Source organism: Pteropus vampyrus, unplaced genomic scaffold, assembly GCF_000151845.1.
Source record: "Pteropus vampyrus isolate Shadow unplaced genomic scaffold, Pvam_2.0 Scaffold97, whole genome shotgun sequence".
Classification (NCBI taxonomy): domain Eukaryota; kingdom Metazoa; phylum Chordata; class Mammalia; order Chiroptera; family Pteropodidae; genus Pteropus; species Pteropus vampyrus.
The window spans coordinates 1,747,702-1,771,628 of record NW_011888878.1 but is presented as its reverse complement, the minus strand read 5'-3'; the positions used below and the strand labels follow the sequence as shown (position 1 = coordinate 1,771,628).

At 31.4% G+C, this 23,927-nt stretch overlaps 1 long non-coding RNA gene across 1 annotated transcript; it reads left to right on the top strand.

Annotated features, from left to right (window-relative positions):
• Positions 1–699: 699 nt before the first annotated feature.
• On the top strand, positions 700–23,927 carry LOC105294951. The gene is made up of 3 exons (XR_896110.2): positions 700–801; positions 15,834–15,841; positions 23,916–23,927. It is a non-coding gene; the product is annotated as an uncharacterized LOC105294951 (long non-coding RNA).

The window sequence follows — 23,927 nt, the reverse complement described above, 5'->3', positions numbered from 1 at the left end:
TATTTTTTGATCCAATCAGCAACTCTGTGCTTTTTATTGGTGACTTCAGTCCATTTAAATTTAGGGTAATTATTGAAATATGAGGTCTTCCTATAGCCATTTTATCTTTTGCTTTCTGGTAGCTTGGTGTTTCCATTACTTTCTTTATCTTGTGTTTCCATTTTATTTATTTTGGTTGGCTTTGGTGGGTTTTCCCTCTGGTTCTTCTTGTTTTATGTTTTATACTTCAGTTCTGAATGTTTGGCATATGGTTACCATTATGAATATAAAAGGAATAATTATATATGTACAGTCATCTTTTTTCTTCTGGGCATTACTTATCTCCATTTTCCTTTGCGAATTTGAATCTTTGAATCTTCCCGTTTTCAGTCATTGTTATCTCAGTTTGTCCCTATGTATGCTGAACATTCGTTACTATTTTGTTTTAGCAAATCTCTCCTTATTTTAAACTTATAATACCCTGTTCCTAATAAGGGTTGCACTCTTCTGCTTTTATTAGCCTGCTAGTCACCTTACTCCTAATTATGTATTTTTTCTTTTTTTGGTCATTTTGTTGTAGGTGAGCTGACCCCTTTCTATATTTCCTGTAGTGTAGGCCTTGTAGTAGAGAATTCCCTCTATTTTTGTATGTCTGGAAAGGTCTTTATTTCTCCTTCAAATCTAAAAGAGAGCTTAGCTGGATGCATTATTCTTGGCTGGTAGTGCCTTTCATTTAATAGTTTGAATATTTGAGTCCACTCCTTTCTGGCTTGTAAGGTTTGCATTGAGAAGTCCGATAATAATCTAATGGGGTTTCCTTATGTCTTTGTCCTTGATTTTTAATAATTTTAATACAATGTGTCTTGGTGAAGGCCTTTTTGTGTTGGGTGTTCTATTGACTTCTTGAATTCCAAGCTCCAGCTCATTTTTTAGGTTTGTGAAATTCTCGTTAACTATTTGTCTGAAAATACTTTCTAATTCCTGCTCCTTTTCCTTCCCTTCAAGAATTCCCACTATTCTTATGTTTCCTCTCCTGATGGTATAAACTAGTTGTATTTCTCTTTCATTATTTTTCATTCTTTGATTTCTCTCTTCTCTCTGATTTATTTCCTGATTTCTGTCTTCGATATCACTGATCTTTTCCTCCATTTGGTTGACTCTATTTCTCAAGCTTGTTATTTCATTTTTCAACTCTTGAAGTGTGCTCTTTATCTCCAGAAGGTCTATTCGGTTGTTTTTGAGTGATTCAATCTCCTTGCTAAAGAACTCATTCTGCTCATCTAGTTGTTTTTTCAAAACCTGAATTTATTGATATGATTCATTTTGGATCTCACTGAGTTTTTTCAGAAGTACCATCCTGAATTCTCTGTCATTTTAGGCACATATTTCTATGTCTGTAAGCTTATTTTCTGGAGATTTTTCTCTTTATTTTTGAGATGCCTTGTCACCTTGGTTGTTCATGGTGTTTAATGGACATTTCTCTGCCTGGGCATTAATGGAAGTGTGTTCTTCTTCTTCTTTTTTTTTTTTTTTTCCCCCAGTAAGAAGATTTATTATATAATGGTCCCTAGCCTGTTGCAATTGGTTTCCAATAGGTGGCATCTAAGGCTCTTGGATCTCTGTTTTCCATAAAGTCTTAATAATGTCTTTTTTTTTTTAATAGGTGTTTAATCACGCTCGCTACCCTCAGTCTCAATTCCTGTCAGTGTTAGCGACAGTTTCAGTTGTGTTTGCTCAGATTCCCCTGGGGCTCTGCAGTGATTGGTCTTAGAGTATATAAGGGGAGGGGCCCTCTGGGTCTGGGGATGGGCTGTGGCTCAGCCTTGATAAACAGTGACAAGTAAAAATTATATGTTGTTTCTCTGCCATCTTGCTTCTCTGCTTTCTGCCCTGATGACTGGGCCCTTCTGCCCAGCTTGGGGGCTCATAGCTGTCCCAGGCAGGGCTATTCAAGGAACTCACTGCAGCCTCTCCCCTCCCACTCCTCTTCCAGGGAGCTCTGGCTGTGAGAGGCAGCTTCTTTATTTCTCCCAGTCCCACACCTGACACCTGGGGTTCTGACCCGTGGTATTTCTTATGCACAGATCTCACTCTCAGATGTGCTGGTGTGCAGTTTGGGTGTTTTTTGTTTTAGATGTTCAGCTTATGGTTGTTTCAAGGGGAGAGATCTGAAAACGTCTCTCATGCTGCCATGTTTAATCCAATTTCCCAGACTTGGAACTTTGAAATATTATTTTAGAAGGAAAATTTGTGGCAGCAATGGAATCATGAGGTAATAACGGTGATTATTTTCTCATGGGTTTTATCCATCTTCTACCTGGAAGGAAGGGAACAATAAAAAAAAAGAAAATCTCAATTGAGAATCCTTTTTCTTTCTTTCTTTCTTTTGGTATTGTTTTAGTCTTCCAGCCTTGACCTCATTGACATTTTGGGCCAGATAATTCTTTGTTGTAAAGAATTGTCCTGCAAACTTTAGGATTTTTAGCAGCACCCCTGGATCCTACCCATCAGTGCCAATAGCATCTTATTCCCTGCTGCAACAATCAAAAAATGTCTCCAAATGTATCCCAGGCAGCAAAATCACTGTCAGCTGAGAACTATTGGTCTAGTACTTTCCCACAGCTTTTCCCTGCTTTGGTATGAAAAGATAGATATAGTACATTGAAAGACATTGTACTATATATGTTCATGTGAATAATACAATAAAACTGCAAATAAGTTTTAAAGAAATAACAACTCTATAATGTATTTTCTGTCATCTTTCTGAGATCACTTTCTAATCTCTTATTAGTTAACTTATTTTTCATTCTTCTGTCCTGACTGATTGCCATTTCCATTTAAAATAATATTAGCAAATCATTCACTTTTCATCTTAAAATGTTTAAGAAGGAAATTATCAAAACTGTGACTTAAAATATTTCCTGGTTGGTGTAATCTTTTTGTAATGAAAAAACATTAGGTCATTTAAATAAAATGAGTAATTGCCAAATATGTTGTTTAAAGCTCTAAACTAAAGGAAATGGAAAGGCATATGGTGCTTTGTTTATTTATATTTTTATATTCTTTTGAGATATAAATTTACACCTATTTTTCTGTCTTTATTACAATAGTTTCCATTTTTCATATTGGTGTTCGGGTATCTATTTTAGACTGTAAAGTTGTCCATGACAGGTTAGTAAGGACCATGTTTGAAAATAAGAGTGTCTGTGGTTTTCTAGTACAATCAAGGGTAAAAATGTGCATTACACGATTATTATTTTAATTATTATTTATGTTTATTTTTGTTTTGAGTCTCTAGTACTGAACATTTACTTCTGGAAAGGAACATAATGAATTTTAAAATTTCTATCAATGTATACAAGATTTGAGTAAGTTCCTAAATAATGGAAAAAAAGAGAAATAACTAAAAAGAAAAAGAAAGCATTTGCCATGATAATCAGATTTTCAAAGCTTATATCCACCATGTAGTCAGGGAATAACTTAACATTTGACATAGTATCTTCTGTTTAATTAATATTCGATTATATATTTTCCAGTTTTAAATAATCTATCTAGTTAAGCACAGGTAGAATGATGAGCCCTAAAGGAATCTATATCTTAATAGCAGGAATATAATTTCCTTTTTGCTTTCTTAAGTTTTTTTTTTTTTTGAGTACAGAGTTTTAAAATGATATGAAATCCATTCACCACCCAGTTATTCTGAGTGCTTATATTAAGCTTAGTGCTTAAATCATTAAAAGCTTAAAGTCCATTTTTCTATTTCTGAATTTAGTGTATGATTACATTTAAGTTAATCTTTATTTGTTTACCTTTTATAAAAAGATACTCTGTTACCTCTGTCAGATTACCTTAGAGGATTTTGGTGACATTCTTGTACTAAAGAAACTACAAACAGTTTTATAGGCTGTGTATTTACGCGGCTACAATGGGTATAATCTTATTTTTATGAAGAATAAATAGAATTGACTTAAAAATAAAAATACCTTCCCTGAATTACCTATATTCTATTCAGTCCAGTTTAAAAGAATAACTTAAAAGCTGTGGCAAACATTAAATTAGCACAATCTGTTGCAAAGGTCAAAAAGATTGCAATAAAAATCCAAATGGAATATCAATTGGGACCTGACAAAGCAGAGGAAGTGGATAAGTCGAATAAATTTCTTTTTGAATACACATTTGCTCATCTTTGCTCAATGGTCAAAACAGAATTAATCTAGAATAGAAATGGTGACTACACGACCTGTTGTTTAATACGTGTTTCCAAACTGCTTTATAATTACCAAATTAATCTCAGAATATATTAAAAACCTATTTGTACAAGCTATGTACAAGTAAAAAAGGGAGCAGAGCACTTTACCTGCATCAAAACAAAGCATTGCATAACAAGTATTTGTTTTTGTAGTTATTGTGACTTTGAGAACAAGTAAATATGAACAGCAGGAAACACATATACAGAGGCAATGCTACTGGAGGTTGTCAGGGAGCAGTATGGTAGCTCGAGGAGCTGAATTCAGCTTTAAATACACTTTGTCTCAATATGCATAAGAGGCTTTGGCTCTGTATCAGACCTCTGGGCAACTACTCAGTGGGACTGGTATTATCCAGTGGTTTACTATATATAGTCTGTGCTTCCCAATTCAGAGAAAACTTGCCTTTCTGTCATTCTCTTACATTAGCTCACTAGGTACTGACTTTTTCACCTATTTTTTTCCCCCTTCTGGGATTTTAGGTCTTTTGGCAAAAAAGAGTAGCAGATGTCAATTTGGAATTTAAAAATCTATTTATGAATATAATTGAGAAGATAGCAAATGTTTGACAGCTATATTGAGTAATAAAGCATAGCCATAGCTGATTGTGCAAACTGAGTAATACTCATTTTCAAAAATTAATGTTTTTTTTTTAGTGGCCCTATCAAAAATATCTGAAGCACAGATTGACTATATTTTAATGTAACAGTTACTCACTCAAAGCTCCAGGTTCCAAATGTATTTCTATTCTAACAACAAAATGCATCCTTTCCTTTCCTTTCCTCTCCTCTCCTCTCCTCTCCTCTCCTCTCCTCTCCTCTCCTTTCCTTTCCTTTCCTTTTTCCTTTCTCCCCTCTCCTCTCCTCCCCTCCCTTCCCCTCCCCTTCCCTCCTTTCTCCTCTCCTCTCCTCTCCTCTCCTCTCCTCTCTTCTCTTTCTCTCTCTATTTACTTACTTACTTACTTACTTACTTACTTACTTACTTACTTACTTACGGTTAATTCCATTTAGCTGTGGGAAGACTATACTGTGGTGGAAACCTCGTGGTTGTTTCAAACACATGACCATCAAAGAGCCAGATTAGATGAGTGAGGAGGGAAAGGAAACTGTGCACTTCCTGTCTCTTAATAAAGCGAAGATTACAGAAGTATTTAATAACCATTGTGGATTTTAATAGGAAATTGTATGAATACTTCTGGTAATTTGCTCAATCTATAGCTACAGCTGAAGGTTGTTTTTGTTTAAACTAGCTTAGAGATCTAGAAAATGTTGTAAAACCAGGGTCCTATTACCCATAGTACTGCTAAGTAATCAACTATAAAGACATTAAAAATTTTTTTGGATATCTCATTTGCCCTGAGAAGAGTGACTTGCACCATGGCTAGAGAAACAACAGCAATTGTTTTAAGCACTGAGAAAGCAATAAAATGTGGATTCCTTATGTAGGTCCAAATGTAGCAGCTGGATTTGGCTTTATGAACCATGAAAAATAGTTTCCATCTGGAAGCTGATGTTGAATAAAGATGCAACAGTAAGACAACATTTTACATGAAATATTTTATGCATGTCTAGCAAAATTGTTGGTGCTTTCCAATTAAAATTGGAAAATAATGATTGAGAATCAGTAAGTTTAGTATTAAATATCCAAAGCTTTTTAAATTTTGGAGTGTTTTTTGTACATTTCATTACAAAACCAGGCAATAGCAAACTTATTTCTAAATTTTCTTAATAAATAATATTACTTAGTAGATATATAATTATAAGCATAGTCACTTACTTATTCTAAAGTTTAAAATTTCATTGATAACAGTGGTAAATTCTTATTAAAAATGTATGGTGATGTGTACAGTCTACTCCCTCATTATATAGCATATTATAAAATATTAGTTTTCCTTTTGAATAAATTCTTTATCAAGCCTTCCATGTAAGTAGTATTTGAAGTTACATATATAATCTGGACCTTATGAGGTTATTTTACTATCTCTTTGTTTTTGAAGAGAAATATTCTCAAATGCAAAATAAACATATAACCTAATGCTTGTCAGCATGTTCCATCCAATCTTTTCCTGAATTTATTATGTAAATTGATCAAAATTATTGCTTACTGCCAACTCTTTTTAGTAAACGTTTTGCATTTAGCAAGGGCAGACATAATCTGCCTCCATTTTGCCGTTGTTTAGGCCATATTAAAATTGAGAGACTGGGCAGATAGTAAGAATGTTGACAATATTTATAGGCTATGATGCATCATATCATATATGTTAATCCAACTACACAAGATTTAAACTTAAAGATGCTATTTAGGCTTTTGCATCTTGGTTCTTTAAAACTGATAAATATTTTAAGTTATTAGATTCTGTTTGTTTTTTTTTTAAGTTGCACTTTTGATTTACTAAATCATTTCAGACCAAACAAAGCCTACTTTAGTATATCTGCAATTTAATATTTATTTGTAGCATATTTTTAGGTTCAAAAAAATGCAATAACAGTAAGGATGGATAGAGACAAAATAGAAGGTGTAAATTTATTAAAATTTATTAAAAATTGACTAAATTTACTAGATAATATTTTCTTATACTTCTGTTTTTTTCTGAAATGCTTAATGCTAAATTCATCTACCAGTATATATAGAGAGAATTAAATTTTAGTAAGTTATTTTCCCAGAGTAACTTTCCTTTATGTGGAACATGTTATGTTCACTTGTCTCAAAAATTTCATGTTTTCATACTTGCTAACTATCAGAATAGAGGATGGAGAAAATAATTGTATGATTCTTAGTATAGCGCCTAGACTTAAGTACTCAATAAATGGTAGCTATTGAGACAAAATGATGGAGAATCTTTTTATTAAGGCACTGCCTTAATTTTGTTTCAGATGTTAATAATTAACATTTAATTATTATTTAATATAAGGGTAAGAACAGTAATATTCAGAAAGTTAAAGAAATTTTGAAGTGTCAAAACAGTAATAATTATTGTGTAATGTGAGTTCTACTTATGTGAAATAAAAAATAAACTACCGGGATCTTCACACTATGTTCTATTTTGATAACTATCCAAAATATGTATTTCTTAGCTTGCTTATTGTTCAAAATTCTACAATTTAAAATTTGTAAAATACAAATATTACCTCAGACTCTTTGAAAATCGTATGATTAAAAATTGAAAGATAAATAAATGTCAGCAATTATAGAAAAATATATTTTATTTCCCACTATAATTAAAGCATAAATTCTTTTTAAAAATGGAAAGAGAAGAATACTTTCTTCATTTTTTTTTCAATACTCTTTTCCAGAATTGCATTACCTGTGCCTCTACAGAGATAGGCAAAATGTTTTTACTCAGTGTTTTCTCTTCAAACCCAACCCTGAAGTTGCAGCTAAAATTGTACTATTCCATGAAGACTTTCTTAATTTTTCCATTATGATTCCTTTGGAGTTACAGAGTGGGGATTGTCTTGATAATTTCTTGGACAACTATATATCTATATCTTTATCTACCTATGTATGTGACATTATATATGTATATATGTGGTATTATGTATGTGTAGTTTTGACTTTATAATATTCTACTTTAGATAATCATGCAAGTAAATTTTGTAATGTCGAGTACATTGTAACTTCCCTAAAAGCAAACACTGTATTTTCACAAGTTGATAGCTCATATTTCATGCATTAAGTATTTATGGCCTCTTTATCCTTGACCAAGATTCACATCAGTGATTTTCAATAAAGGGTGTTTATGCCCCTCAGTGGACATTGAGTGGTGTGTGGAGACATGTCCACTTCTTGGAATTGGTGGTGATGGTGGGTGTTGTGGGGGAGTGGAGGTGCTACTAGCACTAGGAGAAGAAGCCAAGGATGTTACTAAACATCCTACAATGTACAGGATGACCCACTTGCTTCCCCATCATACTCTTACATGAATTCACTAGGTGCTAACTTTCCCATCAGGAATTTTAGGTTATTTGGCAAAAAAAAAAAAAAAAAAAAAAAAAAGTGATCCTAAGACAACAAAAAGTCACACAGCCCAAACTTTCGATAGTGCCAGAGTTGGGAAATCCTGAATTATCAAATCCCATGGTCAAACATTTAAATAGTAAAAATCCAAAAAGAATCTTTGGAAAACAAAAAATCTTTTAAAAAATCTAAATAATGTATATAATTTTTCCTTTGTCCAAAATTTTACTACTAAATTTTGTGTACAATGTAGACTATTGCATTTTTTTTATAGAAATTATGTTATCCTTTTCCCTGAATCTTTATTTAATGAACATATATTTTATTATATAGATTTTACCCCTTTACCATGTGGTTTCTTTTATGGTTTGAAAGCAGAGAACTAGGAAGAAAAAGTCAATAGAAAATTCACAGAGATCATATCTGTTTTACCAGACAGAAAGAAAATAAAACTTGAAGCAGTTCCTTAATTTTGCATATTTTAAGAACATGACTAATTTCAATATGTGATATTGAAATAACTTACTTGCTTTCTCCTCTACCAGACTGAATTCTATCGTTATTTGTATCTTATCTTTACAAATTTCTAGCAAAATTTTATTAAATTCATTTTATTCGGGTTGACTGTAAATTTCCAAAAGACAGGTCCACTGGGCCATTTTTTTTTTTCTAAGAGATTACAACATCTCATGGAAAGGGAATGTTACCTCCATCTAAAGACTATGGTTAGTTGAGATTGCAAAGTATAGTTTTGAGTGCAGCATAAGGCATTTACTCATTTTGTTCTCAGTCCTAGTCATCTCTTCCACTCTTCTCTACATCATGAGACTTAAGCCAGTGTAAGAAAGTCTGTTGTTTTGTAATACAGTGAAATAAGAGATGGGGGAGGGAAAGGGCCATAACAATATTCACCTCTGCGAATATTGATGCATTATATATTTTGTTTTCAAATATGAAGGTCTCTTCTAATTTAAGAAGTGGGAATGCCAGGAATCAGCTTTTAAGTTTGTATTTTAAATATCTTCTTATCTTAGTTTTTGGAATATTTTTCATATACCTCCATAAATATAGTTACAGAGAAATTTTAGTAATGGTGATTTCTTACCAAAAGCCAGGTAGAAATTCTATGCCAAGTGTTAACATTTTTAAAAACATCTTCAGATTTTTTTTTTCCATAAACTAAATTATGAAAGCTGTGGTTTGGTAAATTAAATATGTAATTGGCATTATATAGCAGTTTTAAATTTTAGGTGTATTTTGCACTCTAAAAACATTAATATATACTTTGACAAAGAACAAACTGTTATAAAATATTTATAATTTCAAAGTAATAGATACTTTATATTGAGGCATTTAACTATTAAGATACCGTCAACAAAAAATTATGTATCCTATTCCATAATACCACAACTTCAAAAAATACATTTCAATTTCTCTAAGAAGCAATCTTAAAAGCTGCCTTACAGGGACACATTTATTTAGACCCCAAAGTTTATAACAAATGTTTACATTTATTTTTAAAATTTTGTTTAGTTTTCTTAGATTAGCTATCATTCATTTTCTCTTTTAGTTTTCTTCCTTCCTTCCTTCCTCCCTTCCCTCCCTCCCTTCTTCCTTCCTTCCTTTCTTTCCTTTCTTTTTTTCTTTCTTCCTTTCTTTTCCTTTCTTTTCATTTTTTTCTTTCTTCTTTATATTTTTCTGGCATTCTTTATTCTTATGAACACTCACTTGTATTTGGAAAAATAAAATATCATCGCAAAATTCTTTCAAATAATTTATTTATCCCTTTCTCCAGTTATAATTCTATGTATGCTACAAATGCACATTAAGTTGTCCTTAAAAATATTTGTCTTTGTTTTGAACTTACTCTAAAAGAGAATGACCAATAAATAACTGAAGTGATGCTTTGAAATATTGTGGTTATCATTTATCATTCTAGTTGGAGAATGAGACTACTATTAAATTATAAAAAATAATCCCTTATTGCTCATACACATGGAAATGACTCACTATTTTGCAAATCATCTATCTTCTAGTGAGTCTGGTTTGGCCCAGTCAAAAAGAAAAAAATTGTGAGTGGAGAAAAAATAATGTGGACATCCTTAATGCCCAGTGGTACTAGAATTTCAAAAGGAGTCAGTATTTAGGCTATAGATGCAGAAAGAAGTAGAAAGTAGTTAAAATTATGTATTAGAGTGAGGGGAGCAATAATAGATACATACGATTCCTTTTGTAAATTTAAAGACAAATAAGTAGAGAAAAGATATAGATAATATACATTATCTATAAGTTTATTTTTATTTATTTTTTATTACCCGAAGAAATTTCCTGATGACTAATTGTCTTTTCTTTATACGTATAACTCTTCAGCCACACCAGAAATTCTAAGGGCATGGATTAAATTTCATTCTTTATGTTGCCTGGACTGTCTGACCAGAAGTAACAAGTACATTCATTGAAATAATTAGAATACATAAAAAAAACTGTGGAAATACAGTGTTTTTGGGAAATCATCATTGAATTTTAGAAAATACTTTAAAAAATTTCAAAATTACAGCATTCCTAGCTGAAAACCAGCCCTTCCTTTGGGGTATACTGTCTTATCTCTTCACCTCCCAAATTCCACAGGGCTACAGCCCTCCCTAGCATAGCACATCTCCTTCTAAAATGTACTTTCAATAAATCTTACTTTTTCTAAAAAAAAAAAAAAAATACATTTAAAGATAAGATCTATAAACAAAATAGCGTATTGGTTTTGATGCTTAAAATTTACATCAATGTTATTGTACTTTATGTGTCCTTCTACATCTGGTGAATTTAAAGTGTATAAAATCTCATTTCATTTTAACTTATATTTGTATTTCTCTAAGTGAAATTAAGCAAAATAATATAGGTTTAATTGTTCTATGAACTTTCTCTACTGTAAATTTCCTATTCACATACTTTGCTCATTTTTCTACCAAAAATACTCCTAAGTTATATGCATTGCCAATATCTTCTTCTTATTTGATTTGTCTATAACTATAATGTCTTAATTGTACAGATATTTTAATTTTAAGGCAGACTAATTTATTAATCTTATTTTGTAATTGAGATATTTTTGTTTTATTAAGCAAACTTCATATATCATGAGGTCATAAAATTTTTTACCACATTTTTTTCTCATGCAAGAGGTATAGTTAAGTCTTTTCATCTGAAATTTATTTTGATGTATGGAGTGTGTTAGAGATCTTATTTTATTTTGTCCCATGTGGATAACCAATTTCCTGGCCTTTTTCCTTTAGTAGAACATCTTTTATTTATTGCATTTTGATGCCATATGCCAAATTCCCCTATATGTGTGGGATTGTTTTTGACCTCTCAATCCTGTTTTATTGATCTATTTGTGCACAAATTTCACATCATTTTAATTAATACATTATTATCTTATGTCTCAGTGTATACTAGAGCAAGTTCTACCTTTTTGTATTGGCAATTCTTGGTCATTTATTCTTTCATATGAATTTTTGGATAAGCCTACTCAATTAAGACTTGTTGGTATTTTGATTGAATTTACATTGAATCCATAAATTAATTATGGAGAAAATGGTATCTTGAGGCGATTAAGTTTTTCTAGCCCTGAACATTGCGTATTTCTCTAGTTTTTAAAGTTTTTTGTATGCTATTCTTTAGAATTTGATAGTTTCTTAAAACATATATGTATACAGTCTTTACCCTTCTTTTGTTATATTTATTCCTAACAACTTTATTGTCTATACTGGTATTGCTAGTTTTTTTTTTTCCTCCACTAAAGTAGACTAGATAGGGGTTAAGAAGCCTGGGTTCTGGCTTCAAGAGCCTGAGTTCAAATCCTGACTTTATCACTTATTAGGTACGTCTCAATTTATTTAGCTCTAATTTGGGAACAACAATAGCATTTATTCAATAGGGTTATTGTGAAGATTAATTGAGATAATAGATGTCTAGAATATAGTACTTTATATATTTGAGCTATTAGCAAAAGTAAAATTGCTTTTACTACTATTTCTTAGTTTTTGTTATTCTAAAGGATAATATTTATGTTTGTATGTTGATCTGTAGTTGCTCGAGCATTTTCCTGAGAGAAAATCACATTATTCATAAATGACTATATTATTTTATTTTTTAATTATTGTAGTCCTATTTTTTCTTGTCTTATTGTGTTAGCTAGGACCTCTAATACAATGCTGCATATAAGCACATTGCTATATCTTTACTTAAACAAATTTTAGACTTTTAGAGAATATTTGTGTTAGTTTGCTCTTTTGCCAATGTTTAATTCCCATAAAAGTTGTAATCTGCTTTCTGCTTATTTTCAATATTTTGTAAACAAAAATACAAAACAAGGTATGAAACCAGATATCAAACTTTTTCTTCTGCCTATAATGTCATTTCTGTCACATTCATCTCCCTAAATCCTATCCATCTTCAAGACTCAGTCTCAAGGCTGCCTTCTCTATAGAACGTATGGCTTCTTCAAGGTGGAAGACTTCCAACCCCTTTAATGCTTCATCAGAATCTCTTATACTTTAACTTGCATTATGGGTTTTATACATACTTTATTGTCCCTAATCAGATCAGATTTGTGAGGTCAGGATCAGCATCCATTTGTTTTCAGTTTCCTTTTATGCTACTAGAAGCAAAATCTATACTCAACAAATAGTAAAATAAATGAAAGAATAAATAATATCTGAAACTTAACATAAAAAAGATCTAAGGCTTATTATGGAAGAGGCTCAAAACCAGAAACACATTCTTATTCTTTTGTGATAGCTTGCTATCATTCTTTTTTTAAAAATGTGTGTGGCAATGAGTATACATACATGTAATTAATATTCTACATCAAAGTAAGAATTTGCCTACCATTGTGAATTTTGATTAATTCACTCTAGTAGAACATGTGACTGAATTAAAAGACAGTACAAGAGCACCCTCATGGAGACAACCAGAATGCACAAATACATGTCATTCATTTCTTTTTAACAGGAAAAATAATAATCTTTCAGCTTTATTTTCTCCAGCTCAATCTGGGTCATTTCAAGAGTGTTCTTTGGAGAAATATTTTTTAAGAAGCTATTGTAAATGTGACATTTGACATTTCTTTCTTTTTTTTTTTGACCTTTTTTTTTTTTTAACTATTGCTGCAAGTTCCTGATGGAAAATATGGTGGCAAGCTCTATCATCATTTGGTCTTTGAGTTTTTCATAGTTGCTTCATTCTATCTGAATTTTGCCTCTTTGGAATCTCTAAGTTCTTAACATCTAGACCAGTTGTCATAGCAAAAAGAAAATGTCTGGCATAAATAGCAGTCTGTTTCTTCTTTGAGAAGAAATAGAAATCAAGGTTTTTATTTATGAACCATGCAGAAGATTTATACAAATAAAATGTTTCAAATATGTAAATATAAAATGCCTTAAGGATAATTTTTCAGGTTGTTAATTTATACCATCTTTGTTTTTGGGAACTTGAGCTCAACTTTCTTTCTCAAAATATATCTGCAGAGGTCTGCAGAAACCTGCAGGCCAGCATCTGTTCCTGGAGGCCAGGCTTCCAGCTTGCATTGACTTTCAGGATCTTTCTTGAGGCAAACACCTGGAGACAATCATCTGCAGATGCCAGTCTGCAAGCAGATGTGTGTGGGTAGGACAGCAGCACTTTATGCCATTAGAACAGCTGGTTGAAGAGGAAAATGAATGTGTTCTGCTTTCCTTTGTGTCATATAAATCTCCCTAAGGGCATTCTCACCTGGAACCCATTTTCCTTCTCCTCTAGTCTTGGCTTGTTTTGATGGAGAAAGAAACTTTCTTCACTCATCCTTCCAGGTTAAGAGGAAGTTTGTTCTTCCTTGACATTAATCACCTTGGTTGAGAATGTTGCTCATCAAGCATTCTTATGTTTGCCTAAAATGTTTTCTTCATCAGAAAGCGAGCTCCTTGAAGGGATTACTACCTCTGACTCTGTAGTTGCTTCACTGTATGGTGCCTAGTACAAGTTTAAATACACAGAAACATTCATAAATAATCATGATTACTAATTTATATTTTGAGTAAAGCTGAAAACAAAGTGTATACTTCTATTTATCATTTAAAATATATCCTATAATTAAAATATTTGGTTTACTGATGAGATTTAATTTAGAAAAAAAAGTACTATTTAATTTGATTGTACACTTGAGAAAAACATCAAATTTTCTCAATCTTAAGACTTTTAATCAAATTAATATATTGATCAGATAAAAAAAAGTCCAATAATGAACACATAATTTAAAAAAATATATTTTTATGCCCCACTCTTCCTTGCCTTCAAACTCACTTCTTAGAGGCAACATTTTTAATTGCTTCTGTTTAAGGTCTTTTATTTAGCTCCATTAATACTAAATAATGTGCAGGTACCTATGATTTCTTGATTTATCAGCTTAAGACAATATCAATTGTCTTCCTATTATGAGAGACTAGAATTAGCTTACACCAACCTATCTTCCTGTCTCCCTAGTCAAACATTATTATTAGTTTTTATTCTTCTAAATACTCCTTATAATGGTGTTTTGGGGACATATATTTTGATATTTGTTGCGTAAATAACCTAGGAGTGGAATTGCTGGGTCTTATGGTAAATATGTCCCAAATTATTATTCTTTTTGCTTCTTTTGACTTTTTGCTCTTTTTTAAATTAAAAACTACAATAAAATTGACCTTTGCTATTGCGCAGTACTGTGGTCACTCGCAAATGTATACAGTCATTACAACCAAGATATTGTTCCACTGCTCTCCCCATTTTCTTTATGCCACATTGTAGCCAACCCTTCCCCCTCCCCTGGCCCCTGGCAATTTCTTTCTGGTTTCCGTCCCTATAGTATTGTCTTTTCCAGTATGTCATACAAACTGATTCATGTAATTTGTAAGTAGCCTTTTGAATTTTAATTTTTTCACATTGTATAATGCCTTTGAGACTCATCCATGTTCTGTCCATATCAGTAGTTTGTTCTTTTTTATTCTTGAGTAGTATTCCATTGCAGGGATATAGCACAATTTGTTTATCCATCCAGCAGTTGAAGGATACTTGGGTTGTTTCTAGTTTTGGGTGATTGTGACTAGAGTTGCTATAAATATTCATATGTAGATTTTTATGTAAACATAGTTTTTCATTCCAGTTGGGTAAATACTTCAGACTGAATCTCTAGGTCGTGAGATATGTATATACTTAACTTTATAAAATACTTCCACACTGGTCGTATCATTTGATATTCTCATAGTAATATAATAGAGCCATAATACCTAATACCTACTTTTATCTTTACTACTTTATTTAGTTTATGACAATGGCCTACAGTTGTTCTCTAGCTTCTCAATACAGAAACATATATTTAGCAGAAAATCATAAATAAGCTAGATTTTTAATAAAGAAATCCATATATTTAATTTAAATGACAGCTCTGTCATTTACTAGCTCTTTGATGTTGCCTAACTTCTTTAAAACTCAGTGTCATGAGTTTTAAAATGAGAATAATTATATTCTTCTACTCAACCAAATTTGCTGAGTATACATCGTGTTCCATACACTACTCTAGACGCTGGGTGTACAACAGCGGATACAACAGAGCATCTATCTCAAGGACTCTAGTGAGAGGTAGAGTATGTTAAGTGTCATGGTAAAAAAAAAGAACTAATTACTATGGAAATATGGTAAAGGGCCTAATCATAGCATTGTGGGAAAAATTAAATTAAATATTGTTTATCAAAAAACTGAGACAATGCCTAGCAAATAGTAGATACTAACAATTGGCTCCAGATAGTTTTAAGATTCTTTAAAATTCTATTCCAAACTTCTGACATATATCTGAATGGTTAATGATACTGTTGTGTATTTAGATGGTGGATTCAAATTTTATAAATGTCAAAAGTCATTTATTGGCCTGCCTTGGCAAGAAAAGTGGAGATCCAGAAAGAAAGTACCTCCAAATCAAATAAACTGAGTTGTACTTGAGTAACTCTTCTTAGATCTCAGATTTGAGGAAATGACGCCATATGAATACATATATTCTGGCATATCTGTCAAAATCAACCTATTTCCCAGTTGATTCCTTGAGGCACGGTTGTGTTGTTTATACTCTTGTATCTTCAGTGCCTATAGAAAGAGTTAAAATATGACAAATACTCAGCCAATATTTGTTGAGTAGAAGAATATTACTATTATCATTTTAAAACTCATGACACTGAATTTCAAAGCGGTTAAGCAAGATTAGAAAGCTAGTAAATGGCAGAACTATCACAAATTAAATAAATGGGGTTCTCACTGGACAGCTACATGCAAAACACAAAACTGGACCATTTTCTTACACCATATACAAAAATAAACTCAAAATGTTTTAAAGACTTTAACATAAGACTAGAAACTAAAAAATTCCTAAAAGACAACATAGGCAGTGAACTTTTTGACATTGGTCAAAATAATATTTGTTTTGGATATATCTCCCTAGGCAAGGAAAACAGAACAAAAATAAGCAAATGAGATTACGTCAAGCTAAAAAGCTTTTGCACAGTGAAGGAAATCATCAACAAAACAAAAAGGTGACCCACAGAATGGAAGAAGGTATTCACAAATAGCATATCCAATAAGGATTAATATGCAAAATATATAAAGAACTCATAACTCAACGTCATAAAAAACAATCTAATTTAAAAATGGGCAAAGGACCTGAATAGACATTTTCCTAAAGACATACAGATGGTCAACAGACACATGAAAAGATGCTCAGCATCGCTAACATCAGGGAAATGCAAATCAAAACCACAATGAGATATCACTGCATACCTGTCAGATTGGCTATTATCAAAAAGACAAGAAATAACAAATGTTGGAGAGGATGTGGAGAAAAGGGAATCCTTGTGTACTGCTGGTAGGATTACAAACTGGTATAGCCACTATAGCAGACGTTATGAAGTTTCCTCAAAAAACTAAAAATAGAACTACACAATGGCCCATCAATTCCTTTTCTTGTAACTATCTAAAGAAAATGAAAACAATAATTCAAAAAGATATATGCATCCCTATGTTCATTATAGCATTATTCACAATAGCCGAGATATGGAAACAACGTAAGTGTCCATCGATGGATAAATGCATAAAGACGTAGTGTGTATGTGTGTGTGTGTAATGAAATATTACTCAGCCGTATAAAAGAATGCAATCTTGCCATTTGTGACAACATGAATGGATCTCAAAGGTATGCTAAGTGAAATAAGTCAAACAGAGAAGGATAAATACCATATAATTTCACTTATATGTAGAATTTAAACAACAAAACAAAACAATAAACAAACAAAACAAACAGAATCATATGTATAGAAAACAAATTGATGGTTGCCAGAGATGTGTTGGAGAGAATGGTACAAACTTCCAGTTATAAAATAAATGTCATTGGGATGCAATGTACCACATATGGAATATAGTCAATAGTATTGTAATAACTTTGTATGGTGACAGATAATTATGAGGTTTATTGCAGTGATCATTTCTTAAGATATATAAATGTTGAATGATGACATTGTATGCCAGAAACTCTTATAATATAGTACATCAACTATTTAAAAAATTAAAAAAAAAATTAAATATGTGGTTTTCCTTTTCAAAATCTAACTTGTCTCTCTTATTCTCTGCTAAATATAAGGTTTCTATACTGAAAACTAAGAACTGTGGGCTATTCTCATACCAAATGAAGTACCCAGCTCAGTGGATTCAGAAGCGAAATTAAGTCTGACATGTATGATGATAACCGTTTACATTTGAAATAACTCTATGTGGCTCTAAGTGGCATTATATATTCATTAATTAGTCTGCATAATACTTCATTACATGAGTCTTCATTAATGTATTTTAAGTACCTCAGAAATAATGCCGAATTAGCAATTAAACTAAGCAACATGAATTAACAGAAAGTATAGCATTCTACGAAGTCAAAATGAACATTCATATTCTTGTGAATAAGAACTCAGAAATCAGGCTTTCTTCTTAGTGTAAAAAAAAACTATTCTTTTTCCCCTTCTCCAGGGCATAATATCTCATGATGCAGCCAGACAATCCAATGAAGAATCCAAATTAATTGAAATTTATATTAATTTTAGTTAATTTTAAAAATTTATTTCTGATGAGGGAAATTGGTCATTCACAATTTTATTATCTTACTTATCTTTTTCCACATAAAATTTCCATTTTTAGTTATGAAAAAAAGATTATATTTTTAAAGTATACATTTCTCAGTTTTACTAGGACTTTCCAGGTTGAAAGTAAAATAAATTCAACCAAGATAGATATTTACCTCAGTATAAATAGAAAGAGAAAAGGAAAAAGTTGTGGAGAGTAGAAATTATATTTTAAATACTAAATTTTAACAAAATGTCTACTATATAGTGAATCTTTTTATCTCTCTTTTCACAGGGAAGGTGAATAGAAGGCAATGTTTGAAATAGCATTTACTGTTTCAGAAAAAGATGTCTACTAAAGCAGGCCTGTTCTAGTTAAAATAGGATTTTGGAAAGGGAGAAGACTATTCTACATGGTTTTTTACCCCTATAACAAAGGAGCTCCAGGAGTCGTTTGAGCCCGAGGTTAGAGCCTGGAGGTAATAACACAAACAACAATGGCAGGCGAATGAGCTTTACCTCTCTGAGTTCTGATTTTCTCTGGGCTTTCCAAGAGCAATATCTTTGGAAACCTAGAGAAGAGGCTAAGAGTCTTGCTGCTTCTTACAGCAAGTGTGGAAACAGGGAAGCTAATAATAAAAGTTGTACAGGGCTTTGCATCCAAGAGGACACTCTCTTTTTGTCCACTTCATCAGATGAGGCAGAATTATTTTTAAAGGCTTGAAACTAAAACAGACGAATTTAGCAGTTCAAAAATTCCAATTATTAATTACCATTTAGAAGATACACAAATTCTAGGTATTACTGTTTAAGCAGAAGACATATCAGGGACCGTGTCTGGAGTGTGGCTAATACAGTGTTATTTCAGGTCTTGCAGCAAGAGAACACCTGCACTTTGGAGAAAATAGGTTCATTAGAAGTCCCTAGAGGTATATATAGCTAGGTGAGGGTGAGCAGTGCTAAAGATCACCCAGATGGATTGGAAATATTGTGCCTCTCCTTGGTGTCTCTGGCTCCAGCTTGAGATAAATGAAAAGATGTCATTCTTTGGCTTTGGGGACTCTGTATCTTTTTGGCTATTAATATTACTCATGAAGCAGGAATCATATACAAGAGATAGCTCTATGGCATTGTAAAGAAAATGTAAAAAAATTCTATGGAAATAGTGAGGGGGATGGCTTTAATTGTGAAAAACCTTTAAAAAAGTTGAAAATAGAGTCACACATTTCTTCTCTTTAAAAATTGCCTGTCACGTTAGTGTTGAAATGTGAATGAAATAAGCTAATTTGTAAGTAACCGATTCAAAACAGAATTTCTAAGGCAATCAGCAACCATGTGTTTCACTAGTATACAATTATGTCATTCTATTAAGGACAGATTTGGATAACACTTCTGTAAATTCTTTTTAATTAAATTTCAGAATTGCCTAGTTAAAATGTGTATCAAAAATTATTTTAAAAATTCAGGAGAAGAAATATAGATGGGCAATATACATTTGAAAAGATGTTTAACCTTTCTACAAAAAAGAAAGAATCAGATTAACAAAAAAAGTTGACTGTCAGTTTAGAAAAAAAGTATTAAGATAGATATTTTAAAGACCTAGTATCAGTGAAAATAAAGGAAAATGTACACTCTCCAAAGCTGCAGGGTATATAAATTAGTGCAATTTTTTGGACAATCTATATCAAAATTTAACTTCTGTACACATTTTGAACAACTTTACTTGTTGAAATTTATTCTCAGGAAATGACTGTACAAATGTACAAAGATAACTTAAATATGAGAATAACAACATTGTAATTGCTGACAACCTAAGAAATATTCATGAGTTGGTTAAATGAATTGTGATGCATTTTAATAGAAAACTCATGTAACTAAAAATATCGTATGTATTTATTGACAAGAAAAGCAGTTCTCAAAATGTTTTTAAACTATGTGGATTATATGCAGCGTTTAGATTAAGCCCATTAAAAATAACTTTTACATGTATTGAGAGAGATTGTAAACGTGCTCCCCAAAATGTTGAATGAATGATCCTTGCTAGTGGGACTACCGGTGATGTTTAATGTTCTTTGCTGTACTCTTCTGTTTGAATTTTATATAATGAGTATATATTTAAAATCAGAAAACTTATATCTATTTTAATTTTGTAAAACAAATTCTTCTTAAATGTTGGAACTATAATATGCTTTATTTTCTTCATTAAATAAAAGTTTATTCTGCCACCTTTCTACTTCCACCTCTAATGTTTCCATAAGGATATTGATTAGACAATCAATTGATTAGACAAAATTTCCAAATTTTATTTGTAAAACTTCTATGGGGTTTTAAAGTTAATTCCATCTCAAAAATGATACAGAAGGTAATTTAAATTACAAAGATTTCTATTTGTATGGCATTTGTTCAAACACCACAAGTAGTGTTATTTGAGAAACTAAAAACTAACAGACTACCACCAGAATTTTTGTTTTGCTTTAATTTCCATGACACTTTGTTGTTTTGTCTCATTTCCTAAAGTACATCGATACATTATTTTTTTCATTATTACAATATCCCCAGTAAAGTTCTACCCATATCTAAAGCAAAGTACTATAATTTACTTTTAAATTTGCTTATTCATTCTTTAATCTTGGGAATTTAGTTTTGATGAATCAAAGGATAAATATTTGAAGTTGTTGTAGTATTGAATTTAGCTTTTAAAGGATACTTATGTGCTAAATAAAGTCATACATAGAGCTTATTCTGATCAAATTCTTCTAATAAAAGTCTGGTTTTAATAGGAATGATAGTAATAAATCCCAAGAATATATGTACAGCTTGCAGCAAAAGGGAAGTTGTAGTAGATTCCCTTCTTTTTGACCTCAGAATCTTTCGGCTGCTATATTTCTAAAAGCTACAAAATTAAACACTCATTATCATGTAAAAAATGGAATGCCTAAAAACAGCAGAGTGAAATCATAATTTTCAAAAATTTCTTTAAAAACTTTATATCATGAATAAATGAAACTTATAATACAACATAACAGTGGGTATCATTCAACATGAATGAAATACACTTCTATGATGCAAATTTTAAGTTTCCTGAGTAGACAAAGAATTCTGTACTTGGCTATGCTAGGCAAATAATACGGTTTAATTTTTTGTGTGTGTGAGAAAAGAAGAATATTTAGTAAACTCTTTAGATCTTGTTTCATATTTTTTTCAATGGCAACTCTTTTGAAGAGAAATTCTACTTCAAAATAAAAATGAAGTGATTTGAGGTAAAAAGTCACAAGGTAGTGAAACAGTTGAGTAATTTACATTTTAATATTCCTGGGCTACATGGAAACTTTCTCGTGTTTTGTTGATAAACCTAATTCTCCAAATTTTTTTCACTTTGGGCTTTTATTAATTACCTCTGTGTTGATAATATACCTTATTCTATTTATACCATAGTCACTTCTTTCTAAAGAAATTAAACTGTTTAGATTATATCCTTGGTGAAAAGATTGACTATCTGCTTTGCATGAGATACGATGACATAGAGACTTTGATAATGGGACTAAAACAATATGCCATTATATATAAAGTGCTTTGAGTAGGAAGAAAATTAATTGTTATATGAGTGGAATGATGTAAAAAATTAAGGACTCTTTAAATCAGAGATACTTCTGATTGGCATTTGTTAATTACCTAGCCACAAAAAACACACAATGATTTGTAAACACTCAGTTGCCTAATTGATGTTATTTAAGTGAGGTAAGTTAACACTAAATTTAATTAAGCTAATTAACAGAAGATGAAATTGCTAGGGTCAGTCTCTTGTCTGAGGGGTGGCTTTCTTTTACTTATCTATCACTTCTAGAGAACATACAATCTAGACTATTTTCATTTTTTGTCTAAGAAAATAGCTTGGCATGAAAACTTATAAAAGGTTTTACTTTATATTATATTGATTTATATGTGCTATTTCCACATATTATAGATAACTAAACTTATTTAGAACAACTTAGCAAAAGTAGGAAATAATATTAATCATAGAATCATTACCACAAATAAATTCCATGCTAAGTATTTCTACTTTATCATCTTCTAAAGTGAGGGGAGAAATAGGACTCTCTAAAATTTTTATCAAGTAGCCACGGATTTCATCCATATATGGAATGCTCATGTAAACTTTTGATTTCACTGTAGTTTCTTTGTAATGTAAAGGAAAAGTTCATGTTCCATTTGGAAATCTGTAAATTTTAAAACAAACTGAAGATCTTATGATAGAAATGTGAGGATAATAACATATTCCAAACTCTTTAGAGTAGATATATAATTGAGAAACTAAGACCATTATACTTACCATTTGAAGCTGCTAGGTATTTCATCTGGAGGCTGTGGGTGATATACCTTGTGGCTTTCTTTGACAATGGTAATTGAACTTTTCAGAACAAATCAAGTTACCAGTGAGACTTATGATTTCCTTCTGTGCTCTTTTATCCCATTGTGTTTCTTTTTTAGTCTTAGAGATGATAAGAATAGTATTTATGCCTAAATAGTTTTATGTCTTCATAAGTGTCTGGTTATCTTTGATTGTATGTTGGTCACTGTGTTTGAAAAAACATTTGTGGTCGATATTCATCGAAGAGGATTTTATTCGCTTTTTCCTGGTCCATGAGAGCACTCGCAATCATGACCACCTTAATTCAAATGCAGGGTTTAATATATTCTGAGATGCAGATATGACTTGAAACTAGGCAGCAGACCATTGTAGAACAGGTTTACTTCAGATGCAACTCTTGATTGCAGCTCTTTGAGTTCCAGCCTAAGTGGAAGTTAGTTTATCAGTGTTCACCATTTGTGAGCCCTGGACTCTATTGTCTCTTGTCCTGACCAAAAGATCAGCTCAACTTATTTCTTACCTCTTCAGGACTGGCAAATACTTTACAGGGTAAAATCAATCCAAAGGTCAGAATTACCTCTCTGAATCTTGGAATGGTAATTATTTAGTATATTGTTAGCTCTTTAGTACATTTTTAAAAATATTAAATCTAGTTTTTAATTATCTTTATTTTTAGTAGGGAAGTATTTCAAATTACTCTACCAACAGAATTGAAAGTCACATATTCTTTTTAATTGGAAATATTTCATCATGTAATTTCACCTTTGATGTTTTTCTTTGTAAAATTATATATGCCAGTTATTTTGAGACTTAATAGAATAAAAATTAATGAGGTGCTAACTGTACAGTTTCATTTTTAACTTTTATGCATGTGTATGAACTTTGATGTCAAACAGATTTGGATATGACTCTTGTATTCACAATTTACTAGCTGTGTTACCTTGAGCCAAATAGTGAAATTAGACTCTCTGAACTTAGGATTTCTTATCTATAAAATAAGAACTGCCTTACAGTTAGTGTGATGTTATAAGTTATATGAATAAAATAATATTTGTATATGATAAGAGTATAGAGAATCTTTATTCTCTATCACTCACATTTAACCTGTCTCTCAAGATTAAAGAGTTAAGTTTTCAAGAAACAAATGCTTACCAGGCATGCTTTTCCCTCCCCAAATCTCTAGAGTTATTATCACTGATCCAATAGCTTCTTCCTTTC